Genomic DNA, 26,705 nt, shown 5'->3' on the forward strand with positions numbered 1-26,705 from the left:
TAACATTTATGGGGATATGTTGTGTTTTGGGCCACTTATGGTACTTTAGAAAAATGTGCGTTTTTTTTTTCTGCCTGGGGATAATTAAGTTAATGCATTAACTGCCTTAATTATATCACAGGCAGAGGGGAGGGATTGTTTGCTGTATGTGTGTAGGTTTGGAAATGATTGACTGGACAGATCAAACTTTTGCCAAGAATACAATTTCACATCAACAGACTGTTTTCTTCTTCTATGTATGTTGAAGGAAATAGGCATTTGAATCTGGGGACTTTTTAAATACGATGGGTATGCAGCAAACACATTCCCCCAATTTTCCTGTGCAAAGTCGGCATTGTGGCAGTTTCTGTAGTGTAGTGGTTATCACGTTCGCCTCACACGCGAAAGGTCCCAGGTTCGAAACCTGGCAGAAACATTATTTAATTTTTGCTAAATCTGCTGACGTTAGAAGTCTTCTGAATTGGAAATGCACCTGCTTGACTATGAATCCAAAAATCACGTATACTCGGCAAGACGTAAGCGATCTGTTAGCTGAATAAAGTGGTTTCCAAAAACCTGAAGCTAATGTTGTCTGAGAAAAAGCTGAATTGCACTCATTAAATCAGCATGCGCCATGTGCAAGTACCGAATGCAAGACAGCATTTTCTGTCTTGCATTCAGTGCTTGCACAGCTGTAGTTTCTGTAGTGTAGTAGTTATCACGTTCGCCTAACACGCGAAAGGTCCCCGGTTCGAAACCGGGCAGAAACATTGCTTTTGTTCCGTTTTGGATTCCTTTTTGTTAGAATGCGGCTTTTCGAAGTCTCTTTGCAAATTTCAAGTGCATCTGTTCTTTTTGTCATATTCCCTACAATGGGAGAAGGGTTTTGTGCAAAAATCACCGTCGACAAAAGCAAAACTCATGCTCGCTGTACTTTCAGAGATGGATTTTCTACTAAAAATGCAAGAAAATCATGTTTACTCACATGAGCGATGAGCTTGCTGAATAGAGTTGTGGCGAAAGTGACCTCGCCACTGGTTTTTGGAGAGGAATATTTGCCAACCTTTTGCTCTGTGACTATGGCCCCTTTTAATTTGTTTTGGCTGAGAGACCCTATTAGTGGCCATTGGGACTTTAGACAATGGTTCTTCGAACTCCCGAACAGTCGACGTGGCCGCCATTCGACATTGGAACACGCGGTGGCGGCCATCTTGTTCGCATTGACTTAAACTACGAATAAACTTCAAGGGGACTTTGCCGCGAATGCCCTGGAGCTATTTTCGGCACGAAAACCTCGCGGTTCCAGGTCGATCCTCCAGCGGCACTTAGCCGCCAATCTATGGAACTGTTTTGGGCATGAAATCCCGGGTTCACCTGGGCAAAATTATGACTTCTATGAAATTTCTGAACCCCTGATCTGATCCGGGTGATTTTCGGATATGTCGCTCACCCAGATCAGAGCTGTCGGGTGATGTAACATTTATGGGGATATGTTGTGTTTTGGGCCACTTATGGTACTTTAGAAAAATGTGCGTTTTTTATTTTTTTCTGCCTGGGGATAATTAAGTTAATGCATTTATGCAATTATATCACAGGCAGAGGGGAGGGATTGTTTGCTGTATGTGTGTAGGTTTGGAAATGATTGACTGGACAGATCAAATTTTTGCCAAGAATACAATTTCACATCAACAGACTGTTTTCTTCTTCTATGTATGTTGAAGGAATTCGGCATTTGAATCTGGGGACTTTTTAAATACGATGGGTATGCAGCAAACACATTCCCCCAATTTTCCTGTGCAAAGTCGGCATTGTGGCAGTTTCTGTAGTGTAGTGGTTATCACGTTCGCCTCACACGCGAAAGGTCCCAGGTTCGAAACCTGGCAGAAACATTATTTAATTTTTGCTAAATCTGCTGACGTTAGAAGTCTTCTGAATTGGAAATGCACCTGCTTGACTATGAATCCAAAAATCACGTATACTCGGCAAGACGTAAGCGATCTGTTAGCTGAATAAAGTGGTTTCCAAAAACCTGAAGCTAATGTTGTCTGAGAAAAAGCTGAATTGCACTCATTAAATCAGCATGCGCCATGTGCAAGTACCGAATGCAAGACAGCATTTTCTGTCTTGCATTCAGTGCTTGCACATGGCGCATGCTACTCCGGTCTCGACAGGTTTGTGCACAGCTGTAGTTTCTGTAGTGTAGTGGTTATCACGTTCGCCTAACACGCGAAAGGTCCCCGGTTCGAAACCGGGCAGAAACATTGCTTTTGTTCTGTTTTGGATTCCTTTTTGTTAGAATGCGGCTTTTCGAAGTCTCTTTGCAAATTTCAAGTGCATCTGTTCTTTTTGTCATATTCCCTACAATGGGAGAAGGGTTTTGTGCAAAAATCACGTCGACAAAAGCAAAACTCATGCTCGCTGTATTTTCAGAGATGGATTTTCTACTAAAAATGCAAGAAAATCATGTTTACTCACATGAGCGATCAGCTTGCTGAATAGAGTTGTGGCGAAAGTGACCTCGCCACTGGTTTTTTGAGAGGAATATTTGCCAACCTTTTGCTCTGTGACTATGGCCCCTTTTAATTTGTTTTGGCTGAGAGACCCTATTTGTGGCCATTGGGACTTTAGACAATGGTTCTTCGAACTCCCGAACAGTCGACGTGGCCGCCATTCGACATTGGAACACGCGGTGGCGGCCATCTTGTTCGCATTGACTTAAACCACGAATAGACTTCAAGGGGACTTTGCCGCGAATGCCCTGGAGCTATTTTCGGCATGAAAACCTCGCGGTTCCCGGTCGGTCCTCCAGCGGCACTTAGCCGCCAATCTATGGAACTGTTTTGGGCATGAAATCCCGGGTTCGCCTGGGCAAAATTATGACTTTTATGAAATTTCTGAACCCCTGATCTGATCTGGGTGATTTTCGGATATGTCGCTCACCCAGATCAGAGCTGTCGGGTGATGTAACATTTATGGGGATATGTTGTGTTTTGGGCCACTTATGGTACTTTAGAAAAATGTGCTTTTTTTAGTTTTTTCTGCCTGGGGATAATTAAGTTAATGCATTAACTGCCTTAATTATATCACAGGCAGAGGGGAGGGATTGTTTACTGTATGTGTGTAGGTTTGGAAATGATTGACTGGACAGATCAAACTGTTGCCAAGAATACAATTTCACATCAACAGACTGTTTTCTTCTTCTATGTATGTTGAAGGAAATAGGCATTTGAATCTGGGGACTTTTTAAATACGATGGGTATGCAGCAAACACATTCCCCCAATTTTCCTGCGCACAGTTGGCATTGTGGCAGTTTCTGTAGTGTAGTGGTTATCACGTTCACCTCACACGCGAAAGGTCCCAAGTTCGAAACCTGGCAGAAACATTATTTAATTTTTGCTAAATCTGCTGACGTTAGAAGTCTTCTGAATTGGAAATGCACCTGCTTGACTATGAATACAAAAATCACGTATACTCGGCAAGACGTAAGCGATCTGTTAGCTGAATAAAGTGGTTTCCAAAAACCTGAAGCTAATGTTGTCTGAGAAAAAGCTGAATTGCACTCATTAAATCAGCATGCGCCATGTGCAAGTACCGAATGCAAGACAGCATTTTCTGTCTTGCATTCAGTGCTTGCACATGGCGCATGCTACTCCGGTCTCAACAGGGATGTGCACAGCTGTAGTTTCTGTAGCGTAGTGGTTATCACGTTTGCCTAACACGCGAAAGGTCCCCGGTTCGAAACCGGGCAGAAACATTGCTTTTGTTCCGTTTTGGATTCCTTTTTGTTAGAATGCGGCTTTTCGAAGTCTCTTTGCAAATTTCAAGTGCATCTGTTCTTTTTGTCATATTCCCTACAATGAGAGAAGGGTTTTGTGCAAAAATCACCGTCGACAAAAGCAAAACTCATGCTCGCTGTACTTTCAGAGATGGATTTTCTATTAAAAATGCAAGAAAATCATGTTTACTCACATGAGCGATCAGCTTGCTGAATAGAGTTGTGGCGAAAGTGACCTCGCCACTGGTTTTTGGAGAGGAATATTTGCCAACCTTTTGCTCTGTGACTATGGCCCCTTTTAATTTGTTTTGGCTGAGAGACCCTATTAGTGGCCATTGGGACTTTAGACAATGGTTCTTCGAACTCCCGAACAGTCGACATGGCCGCCATTCGACATTGGAACACGCGGTGGCGGCCATCTTGTTCGCATTGACTTAAACCACGAATAGACTTCAAGGGGACTTTGCCGCGAATGCCCTGGAGCTATTTTCGGCATGAAAACCTCGCGGTTCAAGGTCGATCCTCCAGCGGCACTTAGCCGCCAATCTGTGGAACTGTTTTGGGCATGAAATCCCGGGTTCGCCTGGGCAAAATTATGACTTCTATGAAATTTCTGAACCCCTGATCTGATCCGGGTGATTTTCGGATATGTCGCTCACCCAGATGAGAGCTGTCGGGTGATGTAACATTTATGGGGATATGTTGTGTTTTGGGCCACTTATGGTACTTTAGAAAAATGTGCGTTTTTTTTTTCTGCCTGGGGATAATTAAGTTAATGCATTAACTGCCTTAATTATATCACAGGCAGAGGGGAGGGATTGTTTGCTGTATGTGTGTAGGTTTGGAAATGATTGACTGGACAGATCAAACTTTTGCCAAGAATACAATTTCACATCAACAGACTGTTTTCTTCTTCTATGTATGTTGAAGGAAATAGGCATTTGAATCTGGGGACTTTTTAAATACGATGGGTATGCAGCAAACACATTCCCCCAATTTTCCTGTGCAAAGTCGGCATTGTGGCAGTTTCTGTAGTGTAGTGGTTATCACGTTCGCCTCACACGCGAAAGGTCCCAGGTTCGAAACCTGGCTGAAACATTATTTAATTTTTGCTAAATCTGCTGACGTTAGAAGTCTTCTGAATTGGAAATGCACCTGCTTGACTATGAATCCAAAAATCAAGTATACTCGGCAATACGTAAGCGATCTGTTAGCTGAATAAAGTGGTTTCCAAAAACCTGAAGCTAATGTTGTCTGAGAAAAAGCTGAATTGCACTCATTAAATCAGCATGCGCCATGTGCAAGTACCGAATGCAAGACAGCATTTTCTGTCTTGCATTCAGTGCTTGCACAGCTGTAGTTTCTGTAGTGTAGTAGTTATCACGTTCGCCTAACACGCGAAAGGTCCCCGGTTCGAAACCGGGCAGAAACATTGCTTTTGTTCCGTTTTGGATTCCTTTTTGTTAGAATGCGGCTTTTCGAAGTCTCTTTGCAAATTTCAAGTGCATCTGTTCTTTTTGTCATATTCCCTACAATGGGAGAAGGGTTTTGTGCAAAAATCACCGTCGACAAAAGCAAAACTCATGCTCGCTGTACTTTCAGAGATGGATTTTCTACTAAAAATGCAAGAAAATCATGTTTACTCACATGAGCGATGAGCTTGCTGAATAGAGTTGTGGCGAAAGTGACCTCGCCACTGGTTTTTGGAGAGGAATATTTGCCAACCTTTTGCTCTGTGACTATGGCCCCTTTTAATTTGTTTTGGCTGAGAGACCCTATTAGTGGCCATTGGGACTTTAGACAATGGTTCTTCGAACTCCCGAACAGTCGACGTGGCCGCCATTCGACATTGGAACACGCGGTGGCGGCCATCTTGTTCGCATTGACTTAAACTACGAATAAACTTCAAGGGGACTTTGCCGCAAATGCCCTGGAGCTATTTTCGGCACGAAAACCTCGCGGTTCCAGGTCGATCCTCCAGCGGCACTTAGCCGCCAATCTATGGAACTGTTTTGGGCATGAAATCCCGGGTTCACCTGGGCAAAATTATGACTTCTATGAAATTTCTGAACCCCTGATCTGATCCGGGTGATTTTCGGATATGTCGCTCACCCAGATCAGAGCTGTCGGGTGATGTAACATTTATGGGGATATGTTGTGTTTTGGGCCACTTATGGTACTTTAGAAAAATGTGCGTTTTTTATTTTTTTCTGCCTGGGGATAATTAAGTTAATGCATTTATGCAATTATATCACAGGCAGAGGGGAGGGATTGTTTGCTGTATGTGTGTAGGTTTGGAAATGATTGACTGGACAGATCAAATTTTTGCCAAGAATACAATTTCACATCAACAGACTGTTTTCTTCTTCTATGTATGTTGAAGGAATTCGGCATTTGAATCTGGGGACTTTTTAAATACGATGGGTATGCAGCAAACACATTCCCCCAATTTTCCTGTGCAAAGTCGGCATTGTGGCAGTTTCTGTAGTGTAGTGGTTATCACGTTCGCCTCACACGCGAAAGGTCCCAGGTTCGAAACCTGGCAGAAACATTATTTAATTTTTGCTAAATCTGCTGACGTTAGAAGTCTTCTGAATTGGAAATGCACCTGCTTGACTATGAATCCAAAAATCACGTATACTCGGCAAGACGTAAGCGATCTGTTAGCTGAATAAAGTGGTTTCCAAAAACCTGAAGCTAATGTTGTCTGAGAAAAAGCTGAATTGCACTCATTAAATCAGCATGCGCCATGTGCAAGTACCGAATGCAAGACAGCATTTTCTGTCTTGCATTCAGTGCTTGCACATGGCGCATGCTACTCCGGTCTCGACAGGTTTGTGCACAGCTGTAGTTTCTGTAGTGTAGTGGTTATCACGTTCGCCTAACACGCGAAAGGTCCCCGGTTCGAAACCGGGCAGAAACATTGCTTTCGTTCAGTTTTGGATTCCTTTTTGTTAGAATGCGGCTTTTCGAAGTCTCTTTGCAAATTTCAAGTGCATCTGTTCTTTTTGTCATATTCCCTACAATGAGAGAAGGGTTTTGTGCAAAAATCACCGTCGACAAAAGCAAAACTCATGCTCGCTGTACTTTCAGAGATGGATTTTCTACTAAAAATGCAAGAAAATCATGTTTACTCACATGTGCGATCAGCTTGCTGAATAGAGTTGTGGCGAAAGTGACCTCGCCACTGGTTTTTGGAGAGGAATATTTGCCAACCTTTTGCTCTGTGACTATGGCCCCTTTTAATTTGTTTTGGCTGAGAGACCCTATTAGTGGCCATTGGGACTTTAGACAATGGTTCTTCGAACTCCCGAACAGTCGACGTGGCCGCCATTCGACATTGGAACACGCGGTGGCGGCCATCTTGTTCGCATTGACTTAAACCACGAATAGACTTCAAGGGGACTTTGCCGCGAATGCCCTGGAGCTATTTTCGGCATGAAAACCTCGCGGTTCCCGGTCGGTCCTCCAGCGGCACTTAGCCGCCAATCTATGGAACTGTTTTGGGCATGAAATCCCGGGTTCGCCTGGGCAAAATTATGACTTCTATGAAATTTCTGAACCCCTGATCTGATTTGGGTGATTTTCGGATATGTCTCTCACCCAGATCAGAGCTGTCGGGTGATGTAACATTTATGGGGATATGTTGTGTTTTGGGCCACTTATGGTACTTTAGAAAAATGTGCGTTTTTTATTTTTTCTGCCTGGGGATAATTAAGTTAATGCATTAACTGCCTTAATTATATCACAGGCAGAGGGGAGGGATTGTTTACTGTATGTGTGTAGGTTTGGAAATGATTGACTGGACAAATCAAACTGTTGCCAAGAATACAATTTCACATCAACAGACTGTTTTCTTCTTCTATGTATGTTGAAGGAAATAGGCATTTGAATCTGGGGACTTTTTAAATACGATGGGTATGCAGCAAACACATTCCCCCAATTTTCCTGTGCAAAGTCGGCATTGTGGCAGTTTCTGTAGTGTAGTGGTTATCACGTTTGCCTCACACGCGAAAGGTCCCAGGTTCGAAACCTGGCAGAAACATTATTTAATTTTTGCTAAATCTGCTGACGTTAGAAGTCTTCTGAATTGGAAATGCACCTGCTTGACTATGAATCCAAAAATCACGTATACTCGGCAAGACGTAAGCGATCTGTTAGCTGAATAAAGTGGTTTCCAAAAACCTGAAGCTAATGTTGTCTGAGAAAAAGCTGAATTGCACTCATTAAATCAGCATGCGCCATGTGCAAGTACCGAATGCAAGACAGCATTTTCTGTCTTGCATTCAGTGCTTGCACATGGCGCATGCTACTCCGGTCTCAACAGGGATGTGCACTGCTGTAGTTTCTGTAGTGTAGTGGTTATCACGTTTGCCTAACACGCGAAAGGTCCCCGGTTCGAAACCGGGCAGAAACATTGCTTTTGTTCCGTTTTGGATTCCTTTTTGTTAGAATGCGGCTTTTCAAAGTCTCTTTGCAAATTTCAAGTGCATCTGTTCTTTTTGTCATATTCCCTACAATGGGAGAAGGGTTTTGTGCAAAAATCACCGTCGACAAAAGCAAAACTCATGCTCGCTGTACTTTCAGAGATGGATTTTCTACTAAAAATGCAAGAAAATCATGTTTACTCACATGAGCGATCAGCTTGCTGAATAGAGTTGTGGCGAAAGTGACCTCGCCACTGGTTTTTGGAGAGGAATATTTGCCAACCTTTTGCTCTGTGACTATGGCCCCTTTTAATTTGTTTTGGCTGAGAGACCCTATCTGTGGCCATTGGGACTTTAGACAATGGTTCTTCGAACTCCCGAACAGTCGACGTGGCCGCCATTCGACATTGGAACACGCGGTGGCGGCCATCTTGTTCGCATTGACTTAAACCACGAATAGACTTCAAGGGGACTTTGCCGCGAATGCCCTGGAGCTATTTTCGGCATGAAAACCTCGCGGTTCCAGGTCGGTCCTCCAGCGGCACTTAGCCGCGAATCTATGGAACTGTTTTGGGCATGAAATCCCGGGTTCGCCTGGGCAAAATTATGACTTCTATGAAATTTCTGAACCCCTGATCTGATCTGGGTGATTTTCGGATATGTCGCTCACCCAGATCAGCGCTGTCGGGTGATGTAACATTTATGGGGATATGTTGTGTTTTGGGCCACTTATGGTACTTTAGAAAAATGTGCGTTTTTAATTTTTTTCTGCCTGGGGATAATTAAGTTAATGCATTAACTGCCTTAATTATATCACAGGCAGAGGGGAGGGATTGTTTGCTGTATGTGTGTAGGTTTGGAAATGATTGACTGGACAGATCAAACTTTTGCCAAGAATACAATTTCACATCAACAGACTGTTTTCTTCTTCTATGTATGTTGAAGGAAATAGGCATTTGAATCTGGGGACTTTTTAACCCCTTAAGGACCAAACTTCTGGAATAAAAGGGAATCATGACATGTCACACATGTCATGTGTCCTTAAGGGGTTAAATACGATGGGTATGCAGCAAACACATTCCCCCAATTTTCCTGCGCAAAGTCGGCATTGTGGCAGTTTCTGTAGTGTAGTGGTTATCACGTTCGCCTCACACGCGAAAGGTCCCAGGTTCGAAACCTGGCAAAAACATTATTTAATTTTTGCTAAATCTGCTGACGTTAGAAGTCTTCTGAATTGGAAATGCACCTGCTTGACTATGAATCCAAAAATCACGTATACTCGGCAAGACGTAAGCGATCTGTTAGCTGAATAAAGTGGTTTCCAAAAACCTGAAGCTAATGTTGTCTGAGAAAAAGCTGAATTGCACTCATTAAATCAGCATGCGCCATGTGCAAGTATCGAATGCAAGACAGCATTTTCTGTCTTGCATTCAGTGCTTGCACATGGCGCATGCTACTCCGGTCTCAACATGGATCTGCACAGCTGTAGTTTCTGTAGTGTAGTGGTTATCACGTTCGCCTAACACGCGAAAGGTCCCCGGTTCGAAGCCGGGCAGAAACATTGCTTTTGTTCCGTTTTGGATTCCTTTTTGTTAGAATGCGGCTTTTCGAAGTCTCTTTGCAAATTTCAAGTGCATCTGTTCTTTTTGTCATATTCCCTACAATGGGAGAAGGGTTTTGTGCAAAAATCACCGTCGACAAAAGCAAAACTCATGCTCGCTGTACTTTCAGAGATGGATTTTCTACTAAAAATGCAAGAAAATCATGTTTACTCACATGAGCGATGAGCTTGCTGAATAGAGTTGTGGCGAAAGTGACCTCGCCACTGGTTTTTGGAGAGGAATATTTGCCAACCTTTTGCTCTGTGACTATGGCCCCTTTTAATTTGTTTTGGCTGAGAGACCCTATTTGTGGCCATTGGGACTTTAGACAATGGTTCTTCGAACTCCCGAACAGTCGACGTGGCCGCCATTCGACATTGGAACACGCGGTGGCGGACATCTTGTTCGCATTGACTTAAACCACGAATAGACTTCAAGGGGACTTTGCCGCGAATGCCCTGGAGCTATTTTCGGCATGAAAACCTTGCGGTTCCAGGTCGGTCCTCCAGCGGCACTTAGCCGCCAATCTATGCAACTGTTTTGGGCATGAAATCCCGGGTTCGCCTGGGCAAAATTATGACTTCTATGAAATTTCTGAACCCCTGATCTGATCTGGGTGATTTTCGGATATGTCGCTCACCCAGATCAGAGCTGTCGGGTGATGTAACATTTATGTGGATATGTTGTGTTTTGGGCCACTTATGGTACTTTAGAAAAATGTGCGTTTTTTATTTTTTTTCTGCCTGGGGATAATTAAGTTAATGCATTAACTGCCTTAATTATATCACAGGCAGAGGGGAGGGATTGTTTACTGTATGTGTGTAGGTTTGGAAATGATTGACTGGACAGATCAAACTTTTGCCAAGAATACAATTTCACATCAACAGACTGTTTTCTTCTTCTATGTATGTTGAAGGAAATAGGCATTTGAATCTGGGGACTTTTTAAATACGATGGGTATGCAGCAAACACATTCCCCCAATTTTCCTGCGCAAAGTCGGCATTCTGGCAGTTTCTGTAGTGTAGTGGTTATCACGTTCGCCTCACACGAAAAAAGTCCCAGGTTCGAAACCTGGCAGAAACATTATTTAATTTTTGCTAAATCTGCTGACGTTAGAAGTCTTCTGAATTGGAAATGCACCTGCTTGACTATGAATCCAAAAATCACGTATACTCGGCAAGACGTAAGCGATCTGTTAGCTGAATAAAGTGGTTTCCAAAAACCTGAAGCTAATGTTGTCTGAGAAAAAGCTGAATTGCACTCATTAAATCAGCATGCGCCATGTGCAAGTACCGAATGCAAGACAGCATTTTCTGTCTTGCATTCAGTGCTTGCACATGGCGCATGCTACTCCGGTCTCAACATGGAAGTGCACAGCTGTAGTTTCTGTAGTGTAGTGGTTATCACGTTCGCCTAACACGCGAAAGGTCCCCGGTTCGAAACCGGGCAGAAACATTGCTTTTGTTCTGTTTTGGATTCCTTTTTGTTAGAATGTGGCTTTTCGAAGTCTCTTTGTAAATTTCAAGTGCATCTGTTCTTTTTGTCATATTCCCTACAATGGGAGAAGGGTTTTGTGCAAAAATCACGTCGACAAAAGCAAAACTCATGCTCGCTGTATTTTCAGAGATGGATTTTCTACTAAAAATGCAAGAAAATCATGTTTACTCACATGAGCGATCAGCTTGCTGAATAGAGTTGTGGCGAAACTGACCTCGCCACTGGTTTTTGGAGAGGAATATTTGCCAACCTTTTGCTCTGTGACTATGGACCCTTTTAATTTGTTTTGGCTGAGAGACCCTATTTGTGGCCATTGGGACTTTAGACAATGGTTCTTCGAACTCCCGAACAGTCGACGTGGCCGCCATTCGACATTGGAACACGCGGTGGCGGCCATCTTGTTCGCATTGACTTAAACCACGAATAGACTTCAAGGGGACTTTGCCGCGAATGCCCTGGAGCTATTTTCGGCATGAAAACCTCGCGGTTCCAGGTCGGTCCTCCAGCGGCACTTAGCCGCCAATCTATGGAACTGTTTTGGGCATGAAATCCCGGGTTCGCCTGGGCAAAATTATGACTTCTATGAAATTTCTGAACCCCTGATCTGATCTGGGTGATTTTCGAATATGTCGCTCACCCAGATCAGAGCTGTCGGGTGATGTAACATTTATGGGGATATGTTGTGTTTTGGGCCACTTATGTTACTTTAGAAAAATGTGCGTTTTTTATTTTTTTCTGCCTGGGGATAATTAAGTTAATGCATTAACTGCCTTAATTATATCACAGGCAGAGGGGAGGGATTGTTTACTGTATGTGTGTAGGTTTGGAAATGATTGACTGGACAGATCAAACTTTTGCCAAGAATACAATTTCACATCAACAGACTGTTTTCTTCTTCTATGTATGTTGAAGGAAATAGGCATTTGAATCTGGGGACTTTTTAAATACGATGGGTATGCAGCAAACACATTCCCCCAATTTTCCTGCGCAAAGTCGGCATTGTGGCAGTTTCTGTAGTGTAGTGGTTATCACGTTCGCCTCACACGCGAAAGGTCCCAGGTTCAAAACCTGGCAGAAACATTATTTAATTTTTGCTAAATCTGCTGACGTTAGAAGTCTTCTGAATTGGAAATGCACCTGCTTGACTATGAATCCAAAAATCACGTATACTCGGCAAGACGTAAGCGATCTGTTAGCTGAATAAAGTGGTTTCCAAAAACCTGAAGCTAATGTTGTCTGAGAAAAAGCTAAATTGCACTCATTAAATCAGCATGCGCCATGTGCAAGTACCGAATGCAAGACAGCATTTTCTGTCTTGCAGTCAGTGCTTGCACATGGCGCATGCTACTCCGGTCTCAACATGGATGTGCACAGCTGTAGTTTCTGTAGTGTAGTGGTTATCACGTTCGCCTAACACGCGAAAGGTCCCCGGTTCGAAGCCGGGCAGAAACATTGCTTTTGTTCTGTTTTGGATTCCTTTTTGTTAGAATGCGGCTTTTCGAAGTCTCTTTGCAAATTTCAAGTGCATCTGTTCTTTTTGTCATATTCCCTACAATGGGAGAAGGGTTTTGTGCAAAAATCACCGTCGACAAAAGCAAAACTCATGCTCGCTGTATTTTCAGAGATGGATTTTCTACTAAAAATGCAAGAAAATCATGTTTACTCACATGAGCGATCAGCTTGCTGAATAGAGTTGTGGCGAAACTGACCTCGCCACTGGTTTTTGGAGAGGAATATTTGCCAACCTTTTGCTCTGTGACTATGGCCCCTTTTAATTTGTTTTGGCTGAGAGACCCTATTTGTGGCCATTGGGACTTTAGACAATGGTTCTTCGAACTCCCGAACAGTCGACGTGGCCGCCATTCGACATTGGAACACGCGGTGGCGGCCATCTTGTTCGCATTGACTTAAACCACGAATAGACTTCAAGGGGACTTTGCCGCGAATGCCCTGGAGCTATTTTCGGCATGAAAACCTCGCGGTTCCAGGTCGGTCCTCCAGCGGCACTTAGCCGTCAATCTATGGAACTGTTTTGGGCATGAAATCCCGGGTTCGCCTGGGCAAAATTATGACTTCTATGAAATTTCTGAACCCCTGATCTGATCTGGGTGATTTTCGGATATGTCGCTCACCCAGATCAGAGCTGTCGGGTGATGTAACATTTATGGGGATATGTTGTGTTTTGGGCCACTTATGGTACTTTAGAAAAATGTGCGTTTTTTATTTTTTTTCTTCCTGGGGATAATTAAGTTAATGCATTAACTGCCTTAATTATATCACAGGCAGAGGGGAGGGATTGTTTACTGTATGTGTGTAGGTTTGGAAATGATTGACTGGACAGATCAAACTTTTGCCAAGAATACAATTTCACATCAACAGACTGTTTTCTTCTTCTATGTATGTTGAAGGAAATAGGCATTTGAATCTGGGGACTTTTTAAATACGATGGGTATGCAGCAAACACATTCCCCCAATTTTCCTGCGCAAAGTCGGCATTGTGGCAGTTTCTGTAGTGTAGTGGTTATCACGTTTGCCTCACACGCGAAAGGTCCCAGGTTCAAAACCTGGCAGAAACATTATTTAATTTTTGCTAAATCTGCTGACGTTAGAAGTCTTCTGAATTGGAAATGCACCTGCTTGACTATGAATCCAAAAATCACGTATACTCGGCAAGACGTAAGCGATCTGTTAGCTGAATAAAGTGGTTTCCAAAAACCTGAAGCTAATGTTGTCTGAGAAAAAGCGAAATTGCACTCATTAAATCAGCATGCGCCATGTGCAAGTTCCGAATGCAAGACGGCGCATGCTACTCCGGTCTCAACATGCATGTGCACAGCTGTAGTTTCTGTAGTGTAGTGGTTATCACGTTCGCCTAACACGCGAAAGGTCCCCGGTTCGAAGCCGGGCAGTAACATTGCTTTTGTTCTGTTTTGGATTCTTTTTTGTTAGAATGCGGCTTTTCGAAGTCTCTTTGCAAATTTCAAGTGCATCTGTTCTTTTTGTCATATTCCCTACAATGGGAGAAGGGTTTTGTGCAAAAATCACCGTCGACAAAAGCAAAACTCATGCTCGCTGTATTTTCAGAGATGGATTTTCTACTAAAAATGCAAGAAAATCATGTTTACTCACATGAGCGATCAGCTTGCTGAATAGAGTTGTGGCGAAACTGACCTCGCCACTGGTTTTTGGAGAGGAATATTTGCCAACCTTTTGCTCTGTGACTATGGCCCCTTTTAATTTGTTTTGGCTGAGAGACCCTATTTGTGGCCATTGGGACTTTAGACAATGGTTCTTCGAACTCCCGAACAGTCGACGTGGCCGCCATTCGACATTGGAACACGCGGTGGCGGCCATCTTGTTCGCATTGACTTAAACCACGAATAGACTTCAAGGGGACTTTGCCGCGAATGCCCTGGAGCTATTTTCGGCATGAAAACCTCGCGGTTCCAGGTCGGTCCTCCAGCGGCACTTAGCCGCCAATCTATGGAACTGTTTTGGGCATGAAATCCCGGGTTCGCCTGGGCAAAATTATGACTTCTATGAAATTTCTGAACCCCTGATCTGATCTGGGTGATTTTCGGATATGTCGCTCACCCAGATCAGAGCTGTCGGGTGATGTAACATTTATGGGGATATGTTGTGTTTTGGGCCACTTATGGTACTTTAGAAAAATGTGCGTTTTTTATTTTTTTTCTTCCTGGGGATAATTAAGTTAATGCATTAACTGCCTTAATTATATCACAGGCAGAGGGGAGGGATTGTTTACTGTATGTGTGTAGGTTTGGAAATGATTGACTGGACAGATCAAACTTTTGCCAAGAATACAATTTCACATCAACAGACTGTTTTCTTCTTCTATGTATGTTGAAGGAAATAGGCATTTGAATCTGGGGACTTTTTAAATACGATGGGTATGCAGCAAACACATTCCCCCAATTTTCCTGCGCAAAGTCGGCATTGTGGCAGTTTCTGTAGTGTAGTGGTTATCACGTTTGCCTCACACGCGAAAGGTCCCAGGTTCAAAACCTGGCAGAAACATTATTTAATTTTTGCTAAATCTGCTGACGTTAGAAGTCTTCTGAATTGGAAATGCACCTGCTTGACTATGAATCCAAAAATCACGTATACTCGGCAAGACGTAAGCGATCTGTTAGCTGAATAAAGTGGTTTCCAAAAACCTGAAGCTAATGTTGTCTGAGAAAAAGCTAAATTGCACTCATTAAATCAGCATGCGCCATGTGCAAGTTCCGAATGCAAGACAGCATTTTCTGTCTTGCAGTCAGTGCTTGCACATGGCGCATGCTACTCCGGTCTCAACATGGATGTGCACAGCTGTAGTTTCTGTAGTGTAGTGGTTATCACGTTCGCCTAACACGCGAAAGGTCCCCGGTTCGATGCCGGGCAGAAACATTGCTTTTGTTCTGTTTTGGATTCCTTTTTGTTAGAATGCGGCTTTTCGAAGTCTCTTTGCAAATTTCAAGTGCATCTGTTCTTTTTGTCATATTCCCTACAATGGGAGAAGGGTTTTGTGCAAAAATCACCGTCGACAAAAGCAAAACTCATGCTCGCTGTATTTTCAGAGATGGATTTTCTACTAAAAATGCAAGAAAATCATGTTTACTCACATGAGCGATCAGCTTGCTGAATAGAGTTGTGGCGAAACTGACCTCGCCACTGGTTTTTGGAGAGGAATATTTGCCAACCTTTTGCTCTGTGACTATGGCCCCTTTTAATTTGTTTTGGCTGAGAGACCCTATTTGTGGCCATTGGGACTTTAGACAATGGTTCTTCGAACTCCCGAACAGTCGACGTGGCCGCCATTCGACATTGGAACACGCGGTGGCGGCCATCTTGTTCGCATTGACTTAAACCACGAATAGACTTCAAGGGGACTTTGCCGCGAATGCCCTGGAGCTATTTTCGGCATGAAAACCTTGCGGTTCCAGGTCGGTCCTCCAGCGGCACTTAGCCGCCAATCTATGGAACTGTTTTGGGCATGAAATCCCGGGTTCGCCTGGGCAAAATTATGACTTCTATTTAATTTCTGAACCCCTGATCTGATCTGGGTGATTTTCGGATATGTCGCTCACCCAGATCAGAGCTGTCGGGTGATGTAACATTTATGGGGATATGTTGTGTTTTGGGCCACTTATGGTACTTTAGAAAAATGTGCGGTTTTTATTTTTTTTCTGCCTGGGGATAATTAAGTTAATGCATTAACTGCCTTAATTATATCACAGGCAGAGGGGAGGGATTGTTTACTGTATGTGTGTAGGTTTGGAAATGATTGACTGGACAGATCAAACTTTTGCCAAGAATACAATTTCACATCAACAGACTGTTTTCTTCTTCTATGTATGTTGAAGGAAATAGGCATTTGAATCTGGGGACTTTTTAAATACGATGGGTATGCAGCAAACACATTCCCCCAATTTTCCTGCGCAAAGTCGGCATTGTGGCAGTTTCTGTAGTGTAGTGGTTATCACGTTCGCCTCACACGCGAAAGGTCCCAGGTTCAAAACCTGGCAGAAACATTATTTAATTTTTGCTAAATCTGCTGACGTTAGAAGTCTTCTGAATTGGAAATGCACCTGCTTGACTATGAATCCAAAAATCACGTATACTCGGCAAGACGTAAGCGATCTGTTAGCTGAATAAAGTGGTTTCCAAAAACCTGAAGCTAATGTTGTCTGAGAAAAAGCTAAATTGCACTCATTAAATCAGCATGCGCCATGTGCAAGTACCGAATGCAAGACAGCATTTTCTGTCTTGCAGTCAGTGCTTGCACATGGCGCATGCTACTCCGGTCTCAACATGGATGTGCACAGCTGTAGTTTCTGTAGTGTAGTGGTTATCACGTTCGCCTAACACGCGAAAGGTCCCCGGTTCGAAGCCGGGCAGTAACATTGCTTTTGTTCTGTTTTGGATTCCTTTTTGTTAGAATGCGGCTTTTCGAAGTCTCTTTGCAAATTTCAAGTGCATCTGTTCTTTTTGTCATATTCCCTACAATGGGAGAAGGGTTTTGTGCAAAAATCACCGTCGACAAAAGCAAAACTCATGCTCGCTGTATTTTCAGAGATGGATTTTCTACTAAAAATGCAAGAAAATCATGTTTACTCACATGAGCGATCAGCTTGCTGAATAGAGTTGTGGCGAAACTGACCTCGCCACTGGTTTTTGGAGAGGAATATTTGCCAACCTTTTGCTCTGTGACTATGGCCCCTTTTAATTTGTTTTGGCTGAGAGACCCTATTTGTGGCCTTTGGGACTTTAGACAATGGTTCTTCGAACTCCCGAACAGTCGACGTGGCCGCCATTCGACATTGGAACACGCGGTGGCGGCCATCTTGTTCGCATTGACTTAAACCACGAATAGACTTCAAGGGGACTTTGCCGCGAATGCCCTGGAGCTATTTTCGGCATGAAAACCTCGCGGTTCCAGGTCGGTCCTCCAGCGGCACTTAGCCGCCAATCTATGGAACTGTTTTGGGCATGAAATCCCGGGTTCGCCTGGGCAAAATTATGACTTCTATGAAATTTCTGAACCCCTGATCTGATCTGGGTGATTTTCGGATATGTCGCTCACCCAGATCAGAGCTGTCGGGTGATGTAACATTTATGTGGATATGTTGTGTTTTGGGCCACTTATGGTACTTTAGAAAAATGTGCGTTTTTTATTTTTTTTCTGCCTGGGGATAATTAAGTTAATGCATTAACTGCCTTAATTATATCACAGGCAGAGGGGAGGGATTGTTTACTGTATGTGTGTAGGTTTGGAAATGATTGACTGGACAGATCAAACTTTTGCCAAGAATACAATTTCACATCAACAGACTGTTTTCTTCTTCTATGTATGTTGAAGGAAATAGGCATTTGAATCTGGGGACTTTTTAAATACGATGGGTATGCAGCAAACACATTCCCCCAATTTTCCTGCGCAAAGTCGGCATTGTGGCAGTTTCTGACGTGTAGTGGTTATCACGTTCGCCTCACACGCGAAAGGTCCCAGGTTCGAAACCTGGCAGAAACATTATTTAATTTTTGCTAAATCTGCTGACGTTAGAAGTCTTCTGAATTGGAAATGCACCTGCTTGACTATGAATCCAAAAATCACATATACTCGGCAAGACGTAAGCGATCTGTTAGCTGAATAAAGTGGTTTCCAAAAACCTGAAGCTAATGTTGTCTGAGAAAAAGCTAAATTGCACTCATTAAATCAGCATGCGCCATGTGCAAGTTCCGAATGCAAGACAGCATTTTCTGTCTTGCAGTCAGTGCTTGCACATGGCGCATGCTACTCCGGTCTCAACATGGATGTGCACAGCTGTAGTTTCTGTAGTGTAGTGGTTATCACGTTCGCCTAACACGCGAAAGGTCCCCGGTTCGATGCCGGGCAGAAACATTGCTTTTGTTCTGTTTTGGATTCCTTTTTGTTAGAATGCGGCTTTTCGAAGTCTCTTTGCAAATTTCAAGTGCATCTGTTCTTTTTGTCATATTCCCTACAATGGGAGAAGGGTTTTGTGCAAAAATCACCGTCGACAAAAGCAAAACTCATGCTCGCTGTATTTTCAGAGATGGATTTTCTACTAAAAATGCAAGAAAATCATGTTTACTCACATGAGCGATCAGCTTGCTGAATAGAGTTGTGGCGAAACTGACCTCGCCACTGGTTTTTGGAGAGGAATATTTGCCAACCTTTTGCTCTGTGACTATGGCCCCTTTTAATTTGTTTTGGCTGAGAGACCCTATTTGTGGCCATTGGGACTTTAGACAATGGTTCTTCGAACTCCCGAACAGTCGACGTGGCCGCCATTCGACATTGGAACACGCGGTGGCGGCCATCTTGTTCGCATTGACTTAAACCACGAATAGACTTCAAGGGGACTTTGCCGCGAATGCCCTGGAGCTATTTTCGGCATGAAAACCTCGCGGTTCCAGGTCGGTCCTCCAGCGGCACTTAGCCGCCAATCTATGGAACTGTTTTGGGCATGAAATCCCGGGTTCGCCTGGGCAAAATTATGACTTCTATGAAATTTCTGAACCCCTGATCTGATCTGGGTGATTTTCGGATATGTCGCTCACCCAGATCAGAGCTGTCGGGTGATGTAACATTTATGTGGATATGTTGTGTTTTGGGCCACTTATGGTACTTTAGAAAAATGTGCGTTTTTTATTTTTTTTCTGCCTGGGGATAATTAAGTTAATGCATTAACTGCCTTAATTATATCACAGGCAGAGGGGAGGGATTGTTTACTGTATGTGTGTAGGTTTGGAAATGATTGACTGGACAGATCAAACTTTTGCCAAGAATACAATTTCACATCAACAGACTGTTTTCTTCTTCTATGTATGTTGAAGGAAATAGGCATTTGAATCTGGGGACTTTTTAAATACGATGGGTATGCAGCAAACACATTCCCCCAATTTTCCTGCGCAAAGTCGGTATTGTGGCAGTTTCTGTAGTGTAGTGGTTATCACGTTCGCCTCACACGCGAAAGGTCCCAGGTTCAAAACCTGGCAGAAACATTATTCAATTTTTGCTAAATCTGCTGACGTTAGAAGTCTTCTGAATTGGAAATGCACCTGCTTGACTATGAATCCAAAAATCACGTATACTCGGCAAGACGTAAGCGATCTGTTAGCTGAATAAAGTGGTTTCCAAAAACCTGAAGCTAATGTTGTCTGAGAAAAAGCTAAATTGCACTCATTAAATCAGCATGCGCCATGTGCAAGTACCGAATGCAAGACAGCATTTTCTGTCTTGCAGTCAGTGCTTGCACATGGCGCATGCTACTCCGGTCTCAACATGGATGTGCACAGCTGTAGTTTCTGTAGTGTAGTGGTTATCACGTTCGCCTAACACGCGAAAGGTCCCCGGTTCGAAGCCGGGCAGTAACATTGCTTTTGTTCTGTTTTGGATTCCTTTTTGTTAGAATGCGGCTTTTCGAAGTCTCTTTGCAAATTTCAAGTGCATCTGTTCTTTTTGTCATATTCCCTACAATGGGAGAAGGGTTTTGTGCAAAAATCACCGTCGACAAAAGCAAAACTCATGCTCGCTGTATTTTCAGAGATGGATTTTCTACTAAAAATGCAAGAAAATCATGTTTACTCACATGAGCGATCAGCTTGCTGAATAGAGTTGTGGCGAAACTGACCTCGCCACTGGTTTTTGGAGAGGAATATTTGCCAACCTTTTGCTCTGTGACTATGGCCCCTTTTAATTTGTTTTGGCTGAGAGACCCTATTTGTGGCCATTGGGACTTTAGACAATGGTTCTTCGAACTCCCGAACAGTCGACGTGGCCGCCATTCGACATTGGAACACGCGGTGGCGGCCATCTTGTTCGCATTGACTTAAACCACGAATAGACTTCAAGGGGACTTTGCCGCGAATGCCCTGGAGCTATTTTCGGCATGAAAACCTTGCGGTTCCAGGTCGGTCCTCCAGCGGCACTTAGCCGCCAATCTATGGAACTGTTTTGGGCATGAAATCCCGGGTTCGCCTGGGCAAAATTATGACTTATATTTAATTTCTGAACCCCTGATCTGATCTGGGTGATTTTCGGATATGTCGCTCACCCAGATCAGAGCTGTCGGGTGATGTAACATTTATGGGGATATGTTGTGTTTTGGGCCACTTATGGTACTTTAGAAAAATGTGCGGTTTGTATTTTTTTTCTGCCTGGGGATAATTAAGTTAATGCATTAACTGCCTTAATTATATCACAGGCAGAGGGGAGGGATTGTTTACTGTATGTGTGTAGGTTTGGAAATGATTGACTGGACAGATCAAACTTTTGCCAAGAATACAATTTCACATCAACAGACTGTTTTCTTCTTCTATGTATGTTGAAGGAAATAGGCATTTGAATCTGGGGACTTTTTAAATACGATGGGTATGCAGCAAACACATTCCCCCAATTTTCCTGCGCAAAGTCGGCATTGTGGCAGTTTCTGTAGTGTAGTGGTTATCACGTTCGCCTCACACGCGAAAGGTCCCAGGTTCAAAACCTGGCAGAAACATTATTTAATTTTTGCTAAATCTGCTGACGTTAGAAGTCTTCTGAATTGGAAATGCACCTGCTTGACTATGAATCCAAAAATCACGTATACTCGGCAAGACGTAAGCGATCTGTTAGCTGAATAAAGTGGTTTCCAAAAACCTGAAGCTAATGTTGTCTGAGAAAAAGCTAAATTGCACTCATTAAATCAGCATGCGCCATGTGCAAGTACCGAATGCAAGACAGCATTTTCTGTCTTGCAGTCAGTGCTTGCACATGGCGCATGCTACTCCGGTCTCAACATGGATGTGCACAGCTGTAGTTTCTGTAGTGTAGTGGTTATCACGTTCGCCTAACACGCGAAAGGTCCCCGGTTCGAAGCCGGGCAGTAACATTGCTTTTGTTCTGTTTTGGATTCCTTTTTGTTAGAATGCGGCTTTTCGAAGTCTCTTTGCAAATTTCAAGTGCATCTGTTCTTTTTGTCATATTCCCTACAATGGGAGAAGGGTTTTGTGCAAAAATCACCGTCGACAAAAGCAAAACTCATGCTCGCTGTATTTTCAGAGATGGATTTTCTACTAAAAATGCAAGAAAATCATGTTTACTCACATGAGCGATCAGCTTGCTGAATAGAGTTGTGGCGAAAGTGACCTCGCCACTGGTTTTTGGAGAGGAATATTTGCCAACCTTTTGCTCTGTGACTATGGCCCCTTTTAATTTGTTTTGGCTGAGAGACCGTATTTGTGGCCATTGGGACTTTAGACAATGGTTCTTCGAATGGTTCTTCGGAAATGATTGACTGGACAGATCAAACTTTGCCAAGAATACAATTTCACATCAACAGACTGTTTTCTTCTTCTATGTATGTTGAAGGAAATAGGCATTTGAATCTGGGGACTTTTTAAATACGATGGGTATGCAGCAAACACATTCCCCCAATTTTCCTGCGCAAAGTCGGCATTGTGGCAGTTTCTGACGTGTAGTGGTTATCACGTTCGCCTCACACGCGAAAGGTCCCAGGTTCGAAACCTGGCAGAAACATTATTTAATTTTTGCTAAATCTGCTGACGTTAGAAGTCTTCTGAATTGGAAATGCACCTGCTTGACTATGAATCCAAAAATCACGTATACTCGGCAAGACGTAAGCGATCTGTTAGCTGAATAAAGTGGTTTCCAAAAACCTGAAGCTAATGTTGTCTGAGAAAAAGCTAAATTGCACTCATTAAATCAGCATGCGCCATGTGCAAGTACCGAATGCAAGACAGCATTTTCTGTCTTGCAGTCAGTGCTTGCACATGGCGCATGCTACTCCGGTCTCAACATGGATGTGCACAGCTGTAGTTTCTGTAGTGTAGTGGTTATCACGTTCGCCAAACACGCGAAAGGTCCCCGGTTCGAAGCCGGGCAGAAACATTGCTTTTGTTCTGTTTTGGATTCCTTTTTGTTAGAATGCGGCTTTTCGAAGTCTCTTTGCAAATTTCAAGTGCATCTGTTCTTTTTGTCATATTCCCTACAATGGGAGAAGGGTTTTGTGCAAAAATCACCGTCGACAAAAGCAAAACTCATGCTCGCTGTATTTTCAGAGATGGATTTTCTACTAAAAATGCAAGAAAATCATGTTTACTCACATGAGCGATCAGCTTGCTGAATAGAGTTGTGGCGAAAGTGACCTCGCCACTGGTTTTTGGAGAGGAATATTTGCCAACCTTTTGCTCTGTGACTATGGCCCCTTTTAATTTGTTTTGGCTGAGAGACCCTATTTGTGGCCATTGGGACTTTAGACAATGGTTCTTCGAACTCCCGAACAGTCGACGTGGCCGCCATTTGACATTGGAACACGCGGTGGTGGCCATCTTGTTCGCATTGACTTAAACCACGAATAGACTTCAAGGGGACTTTGCCGCGAATGCCCTGGAGCTATTTTCGGCATGAAAACCTCGCGGTTCCAGGTCGGTCCTCCAGCGGCACTTAGCCGCGAATCTATGGAACTGTTTTGGGCATGAAATCCCGGGTTCGCCTGGGCAAAATTATGACTTCTATGAAATTTCTGAACCCCTGATCTGATCTGGGTGATTTTCGGATATGTCGCTCACCCAGATCAGAGCTGTCGGGTGATGTAACATTTTTGTGGATATGTTGTGTTTTGGGCCACTTATGGTACTTTAGAAAAATGTGCGTTTTTTATTTTTTTTCTGCCTGGGGATAATTAAGTTAATGCATTAACTGCCTTAATTATATCACAGGCAGAGGGGAGGGATTGTTTACTGTATGTGTGTAGGTTTGGAAATGATTGACTGGACAGATCAAACTTTTGCCAAGAATACAATTTCACATCAACAGACTGTTTTCTTCTTCTATGTATGTTGAAGGAAATAGGCATTTGAATCTGGGGACTTTTTAAATACGATGGGTATGCAGCAAACACATTCCCCCAATTTTCCTGTGCAAAGTCGGCATTGTGGCGGTTTCTGTAGTGTAGTGGTTATCACGTTCGCCTCACACGCGAAAGGTCCCAGGTTCGAAACCTGGCAGAAACATTATTTAATTTTTGCTAAATCTGCTGACGTTAGAAGTCTTCTGAATTGGAAATGCACCTGCTTGACTATGAATCCAAAAATCACGTATACTCGGCAAGACGTAAGCGATCTGTTAGCTGAATAAAGTGGTTTCCAAAAACCTGAAGCCAATGTTGTCTGAGAAAAAGCTGAATTGCACTCATTAAATCAGCATGCGCCATGTGCAAGTACCGAATGCAAGACAGCATTTTCTGTCTTGCATTCAGTGCTTGCACATGGCGCATGCTACTCCGGTCTCAACATGGATGTGCACAGCTGTAGTTTCTGTAGTGTAGTGGTTATCACGTTCGCCTAACACGCGAAAGGTCCCCGGTTTGAAACCGGGCAGAAACAATGCTTTTATTCTGTTTTGGATTCCTTTTTGTTAGAATGCGGCTTTTCGAAGTCTCTTTGCAAATTTCAAGTGCATCTGTTCCTTTTGTCATATTCCCTACAATGGGAGAAGGGTTTTGTGCAAAAATCACCGTCGACAAAAGCAAAACTCATGCTCGCTGTACTTTCAGAGATGGATTTTCTACTAAAAATGCAAGAAAATCATGTTTACTCACATGAGCGATCAGCTTGCTGAATAGAGTTGTGGCGAAAGTGACCTCGCCACTGGTTTTTGGAGAGGAATATTTGCCAACCTTTTGCTCTGTGACTATGGCCCCTTTTAATTTGTTTTGGCTGAGAGACCGTATTTGTGGCCATTGGGACTTTAGACAATGGTTCTTCGAATGGTTCTTCGGAAATGATTGACTGGACAGATCAAACTTTTGCCAAGAATACAATTTCACATCAACAGACTGTTTTCTTCTTCTATGTATGTTGAAGGAAATAGGCATTTGAATCTGGGGACTTTTTAAATACGATGGGTATGCAGCAAACACATTCCCCCAATTTTCCTGCGCAAAGTCGGCATTGTGGCAGTTTCTGACGTGTAGTGGTTATCACGTTCGCCTCACACGCGAAAGGTCCCAGGTTCGAAACCTGGCAGAAACATTATTTAATTTTTGCTAAATCTGCTGACGTTAGAAGTCTTCTGAATTGGAAATGCACCTGCTTGACTATGAATCCAAAAATCACGTATACTCGGCAAGACGTAAGCGATCTGTTAGCTGAATAAAGTGGTTATCATGCGAAAGGTCCCCGGTTCGAAACCGGGCAGAAACATTGCTTTTGTTCTGTTTTGGATTCCTTTTTGTTAGAATGCGGCTTTTCGAAGTCTCTTTGCAAATTTCAAGTGCATCTGTTCTTTTTGTCATATTCCCTACAATGGGAGAAGGGTTTTGTGCAAAAATCACGTCGACAAAAGCAAAACTCATGCTCGCTGTATTTTCAGAGATGGATTTTCTACTAAAAATGCAAGAAAATCATGTTTACTCACATGAGCGATCAGCTTGCTGAATAGAGTTGTGGCGAAAGTGACCTCGCCACTGGTTTTTGGAGAGGAATATTTGCCAACCTTTTGCTCTGTGACTATGGCCCCTTTTAATTTGTTTTGGCTGAGAGACCGTATTTGTGGCCATTGGGACTTTAGACAATGGTTCTTCGAATGGTTCTTCGGAAATGATTGACTGGACAGATCAAACTTTTGCCAAGAATACAATTTCACATCAACAGACTGTTTTCTTCTTCTATGTATGTTGAAGGAAATAGGCATTTGAATCTGGGGACTTTTTAAATACGATGGGTATGCAGCAAACACATTCCCCCAATTTTCCTGTGCAAAGTCGGCATTGTGGCAGTTTCTGTAGTGTAGTGGTTATCACGTTCGCCTCACACGCGAAAGGTCCCAGGTTCGAAACCTGGCAGAAACATTATTTAATTTTTGCTAAATCTGCTGACGTTAGAAGTCTTCTGAATTGGAAATGCACCTGCTTGACTATGAATCCAAAAATCACGTATACTCGGCAAGACGTAAGCGATCTGTTAGCTGAATAAAGTGGTTTCCAAAAACCTGAAGCTAATGTTGTCTGAGAAAAAGCTAAATTGCACTCATTAAATCAGCATGCGCCATGTGCAAGTACCGAATGCAAGACAGCATTTTCTGTCTTGCAGTCAGTGCTTGCACATGGCGCATGCTACTCCGGTCTCAACATGGATGTGCACAGCTGTAGTTTCTGTAGTGTAGTGGTTATCACGTTCGCCTAACACGCGAAAGGTCGCCGGGCAGAAACATTGCTTTTGTTCTGTTTTGGATTCCTTTTTGTTAGAATGCGGCTTTTCGAAGTCTCTTTGCAAATTTCAAGTGCATCTGTTCTTTTTGTCATATTCCCTACAATGGGAGAAGGGTTTTGTGCAAAAATCACCGTCGACAAAAGCAAAACTCATGCTCGCTGTATTTTCAGAGATGGATTTTCTACTAAAAATGCAAGAAAATCATGTTTACTCACATGAGCGATCAGCTTGCTGAATAGAGTTGTGGCGAAAGTGACCTCGCCACTGGTTTTTGGAGAGGAATATTTGCCAACCTTTTGCTCTGTGACTATGGCCCCTTTTAATTTGTTTTGGCTGAGAGACCCTATTTGTGGCCATTGGGACTTTAGACAATGGTTCTTCGAACTCCCGAACAGTCGACGTGGCCGCCATTCGACATTGGAACACGCGGTGGCGGCCATCTTGTTCGCATTGACTTAAACCACGAATAGACTTCAAGGGGACTTTGCCGCGAATGCCCTGGAGCTATTTTCGGCATGAAAACCTCGCGGTTCCAGGTCGGTCCTCCAGCGGCACTTAGCCGCCAATCTATGGAACTGTTTTGGGCATGAAATCCCGGGTTCGCCTGGGCAAAATTATGACTTCTATTTAATTTCTGAACCCCTGATCTGATCTGGGTGATTTTCGGATATGTCGCTCACCCAGATCA

General features: G+C 43.3%; 31 non-coding genes across 31 annotated transcripts; all 31 read left to right on the forward strand.

Annotated features, from left to right (window-relative positions):
- The first annotated feature begins 342 nt into the window (after positions 1–342).
- Positions 343–415, forward strand: TRNAV-CAC (transfer RNA valine (anticodon CAC)). The gene has a single exon. It is a non-coding gene; the product is annotated as a tRNA-Val (tRNA).
- Positions 416–676: 261 nt separating this feature from the next.
- TRNAV-AAC (transfer RNA valine (anticodon AAC)) lies at positions 677–749 on the forward strand. The gene has a single exon. It is a non-coding gene; the product is annotated as a tRNA-Val (tRNA).
- A 1,046-nt stretch (positions 750–1,795) lies between these two features.
- TRNAV-CAC (transfer RNA valine (anticodon CAC)) lies at positions 1,796–1,868 on the forward strand. The gene has a single exon. It is a non-coding gene; the product is annotated as a tRNA-Val (tRNA).
- Positions 1,869–2,167: 299 nt separating this feature from the next.
- On the forward strand, positions 2,168–2,240 carry TRNAV-AAC (transfer RNA valine (anticodon AAC)). Its single transcript has one exon. It is a non-coding gene; the product is annotated as a tRNA-Val (tRNA).
- A 1,421-nt stretch (positions 2,241–3,661) lies between these two features.
- TRNAV-AAC (transfer RNA valine (anticodon AAC)) lies at positions 3,662–3,734 on the forward strand. Its single transcript has one exon. It is a non-coding gene; the product is annotated as a tRNA-Val (tRNA).
- A 1,046-nt stretch (positions 3,735–4,780) lies between these two features.
- TRNAV-CAC (transfer RNA valine (anticodon CAC)) lies at positions 4,781–4,853 on the forward strand. Its single transcript has one exon. It is a non-coding gene; the product is annotated as a tRNA-Val (tRNA).
- Positions 4,854–5,114: 261 nt separating this feature from the next.
- TRNAV-AAC (transfer RNA valine (anticodon AAC)) lies at positions 5,115–5,187 on the forward strand. Its single transcript has one exon. It is a non-coding gene; the product is annotated as a tRNA-Val (tRNA).
- Positions 5,188–6,233: 1,046 nt separating this feature from the next.
- Positions 6,234–6,306, forward strand: TRNAV-CAC (transfer RNA valine (anticodon CAC)). The gene has a single exon. It is a non-coding gene; the product is annotated as a tRNA-Val (tRNA).
- A 299-nt stretch (positions 6,307–6,605) lies between these two features.
- Positions 6,606–6,678, forward strand: TRNAV-AAC (transfer RNA valine (anticodon AAC)). Its single transcript has one exon. It is a non-coding gene; the product is annotated as a tRNA-Val (tRNA).
- Positions 6,679–7,727: 1,049 nt separating this feature from the next.
- TRNAV-CAC (transfer RNA valine (anticodon CAC)) lies at positions 7,728–7,800 on the forward strand. The gene has a single exon. It is a non-coding gene; the product is annotated as a tRNA-Val (tRNA).
- A 299-nt stretch (positions 7,801–8,099) lies between these two features.
- Positions 8,100–8,172, forward strand: TRNAV-AAC (transfer RNA valine (anticodon AAC)). Its single transcript has one exon. It is a non-coding gene; the product is annotated as a tRNA-Val (tRNA).
- A 1,126-nt stretch (positions 8,173–9,298) lies between these two features.
- On the forward strand, positions 9,299–9,371 carry TRNAV-CAC (transfer RNA valine (anticodon CAC)). Its single transcript has one exon. It is a non-coding gene; the product is annotated as a tRNA-Val (tRNA).
- Positions 9,372–9,670: 299 nt separating this feature from the next.
- TRNAV-AAC (transfer RNA valine (anticodon AAC)) lies at positions 9,671–9,743 on the forward strand. Its single transcript has one exon. It is a non-coding gene; the product is annotated as a tRNA-Val (tRNA).
- A 1,423-nt stretch (positions 9,744–11,166) lies between these two features.
- On the forward strand, positions 11,167–11,239 carry TRNAV-AAC (transfer RNA valine (anticodon AAC)). Its single transcript has one exon. It is a non-coding gene; the product is annotated as a tRNA-Val (tRNA).
- Positions 11,240–12,288: 1,049 nt separating this feature from the next.
- Positions 12,289–12,361, forward strand: TRNAV-CAC (transfer RNA valine (anticodon CAC)). Its single transcript has one exon. It is a non-coding gene; the product is annotated as a tRNA-Val (tRNA).
- Positions 12,362–12,660: 299 nt separating this feature from the next.
- TRNAV-AAC (transfer RNA valine (anticodon AAC)) lies at positions 12,661–12,733 on the forward strand. The gene has a single exon. It is a non-coding gene; the product is annotated as a tRNA-Val (tRNA).
- A 1,051-nt stretch (positions 12,734–13,784) lies between these two features.
- TRNAV-CAC (transfer RNA valine (anticodon CAC)) lies at positions 13,785–13,857 on the forward strand. Its single transcript has one exon. It is a non-coding gene; the product is annotated as a tRNA-Val (tRNA).
- Positions 13,858–14,122: 265 nt separating this feature from the next.
- On the forward strand, positions 14,123–14,195 carry TRNAV-AAC (transfer RNA valine (anticodon AAC)). Its single transcript has one exon. It is a non-coding gene; the product is annotated as a tRNA-Val (tRNA).
- A 1,051-nt stretch (positions 14,196–15,246) lies between these two features.
- Positions 15,247–15,319, forward strand: TRNAV-CAC (transfer RNA valine (anticodon CAC)). The gene has a single exon. It is a non-coding gene; the product is annotated as a tRNA-Val (tRNA).
- A 299-nt stretch (positions 15,320–15,618) lies between these two features.
- On the forward strand, positions 15,619–15,691 carry TRNAV-AAC (transfer RNA valine (anticodon AAC)). The gene has a single exon. It is a non-coding gene; the product is annotated as a tRNA-Val (tRNA).
- A 1,051-nt stretch (positions 15,692–16,742) lies between these two features.
- Positions 16,743–16,815, forward strand: TRNAV-CAC (transfer RNA valine (anticodon CAC)). The gene has a single exon. It is a non-coding gene; the product is annotated as a tRNA-Val (tRNA).
- A 299-nt stretch (positions 16,816–17,114) lies between these two features.
- On the forward strand, positions 17,115–17,187 carry TRNAV-AAC (transfer RNA valine (anticodon AAC)). The gene has a single exon. It is a non-coding gene; the product is annotated as a tRNA-Val (tRNA).
- Positions 17,188–18,610: 1,423 nt separating this feature from the next.
- On the forward strand, positions 18,611–18,683 carry TRNAV-AAC (transfer RNA valine (anticodon AAC)). The gene has a single exon. It is a non-coding gene; the product is annotated as a tRNA-Val (tRNA).
- Positions 18,684–19,734: 1,051 nt separating this feature from the next.
- TRNAV-CAC (transfer RNA valine (anticodon CAC)) lies at positions 19,735–19,807 on the forward strand. The gene has a single exon. It is a non-coding gene; the product is annotated as a tRNA-Val (tRNA).
- A 299-nt stretch (positions 19,808–20,106) lies between these two features.
- On the forward strand, positions 20,107–20,179 carry TRNAV-AAC (transfer RNA valine (anticodon AAC)). Its single transcript has one exon. It is a non-coding gene; the product is annotated as a tRNA-Val (tRNA).
- A 1,051-nt stretch (positions 20,180–21,230) lies between these two features.
- On the forward strand, positions 21,231–21,303 carry TRNAV-CAC (transfer RNA valine (anticodon CAC)). Its single transcript has one exon. It is a non-coding gene; the product is annotated as a tRNA-Val (tRNA).
- A 299-nt stretch (positions 21,304–21,602) lies between these two features.
- On the forward strand, positions 21,603–21,675 carry TRNAV-AAC (transfer RNA valine (anticodon AAC)). Its single transcript has one exon. It is a non-coding gene; the product is annotated as a tRNA-Val (tRNA).
- Positions 21,676–22,621: 946 nt separating this feature from the next.
- Positions 22,622–22,694, forward strand: TRNAV-AAC (transfer RNA valine (anticodon AAC)). The gene has a single exon. It is a non-coding gene; the product is annotated as a tRNA-Val (tRNA).
- Positions 22,695–23,745: 1,051 nt separating this feature from the next.
- Positions 23,746–23,818, forward strand: TRNAV-CAC (transfer RNA valine (anticodon CAC)). The gene has a single exon. It is a non-coding gene; the product is annotated as a tRNA-Val (tRNA).
- A 299-nt stretch (positions 23,819–24,117) lies between these two features.
- On the forward strand, positions 24,118–24,190 carry TRNAV-AAC (transfer RNA valine (anticodon AAC)). Its single transcript has one exon. It is a non-coding gene; the product is annotated as a tRNA-Val (tRNA).
- A 1,393-nt stretch (positions 24,191–25,583) lies between these two features.
- On the forward strand, positions 25,584–25,656 carry TRNAV-CAC (transfer RNA valine (anticodon CAC)). The gene has a single exon. It is a non-coding gene; the product is annotated as a tRNA-Val (tRNA).
- The last annotated feature ends 1,049 nt before the right edge of the window (positions 25,657–26,705 follow it).

Source organism: Pelobates fuscus, chromosome 2, assembly GCF_036172605.1.
Source record: "Pelobates fuscus isolate aPelFus1 chromosome 2, aPelFus1.pri, whole genome shotgun sequence".
In the NCBI taxonomy this organism is placed as follows: domain Eukaryota; kingdom Metazoa; phylum Chordata; class Amphibia; order Anura; family Pelobatidae; genus Pelobates; species Pelobates fuscus.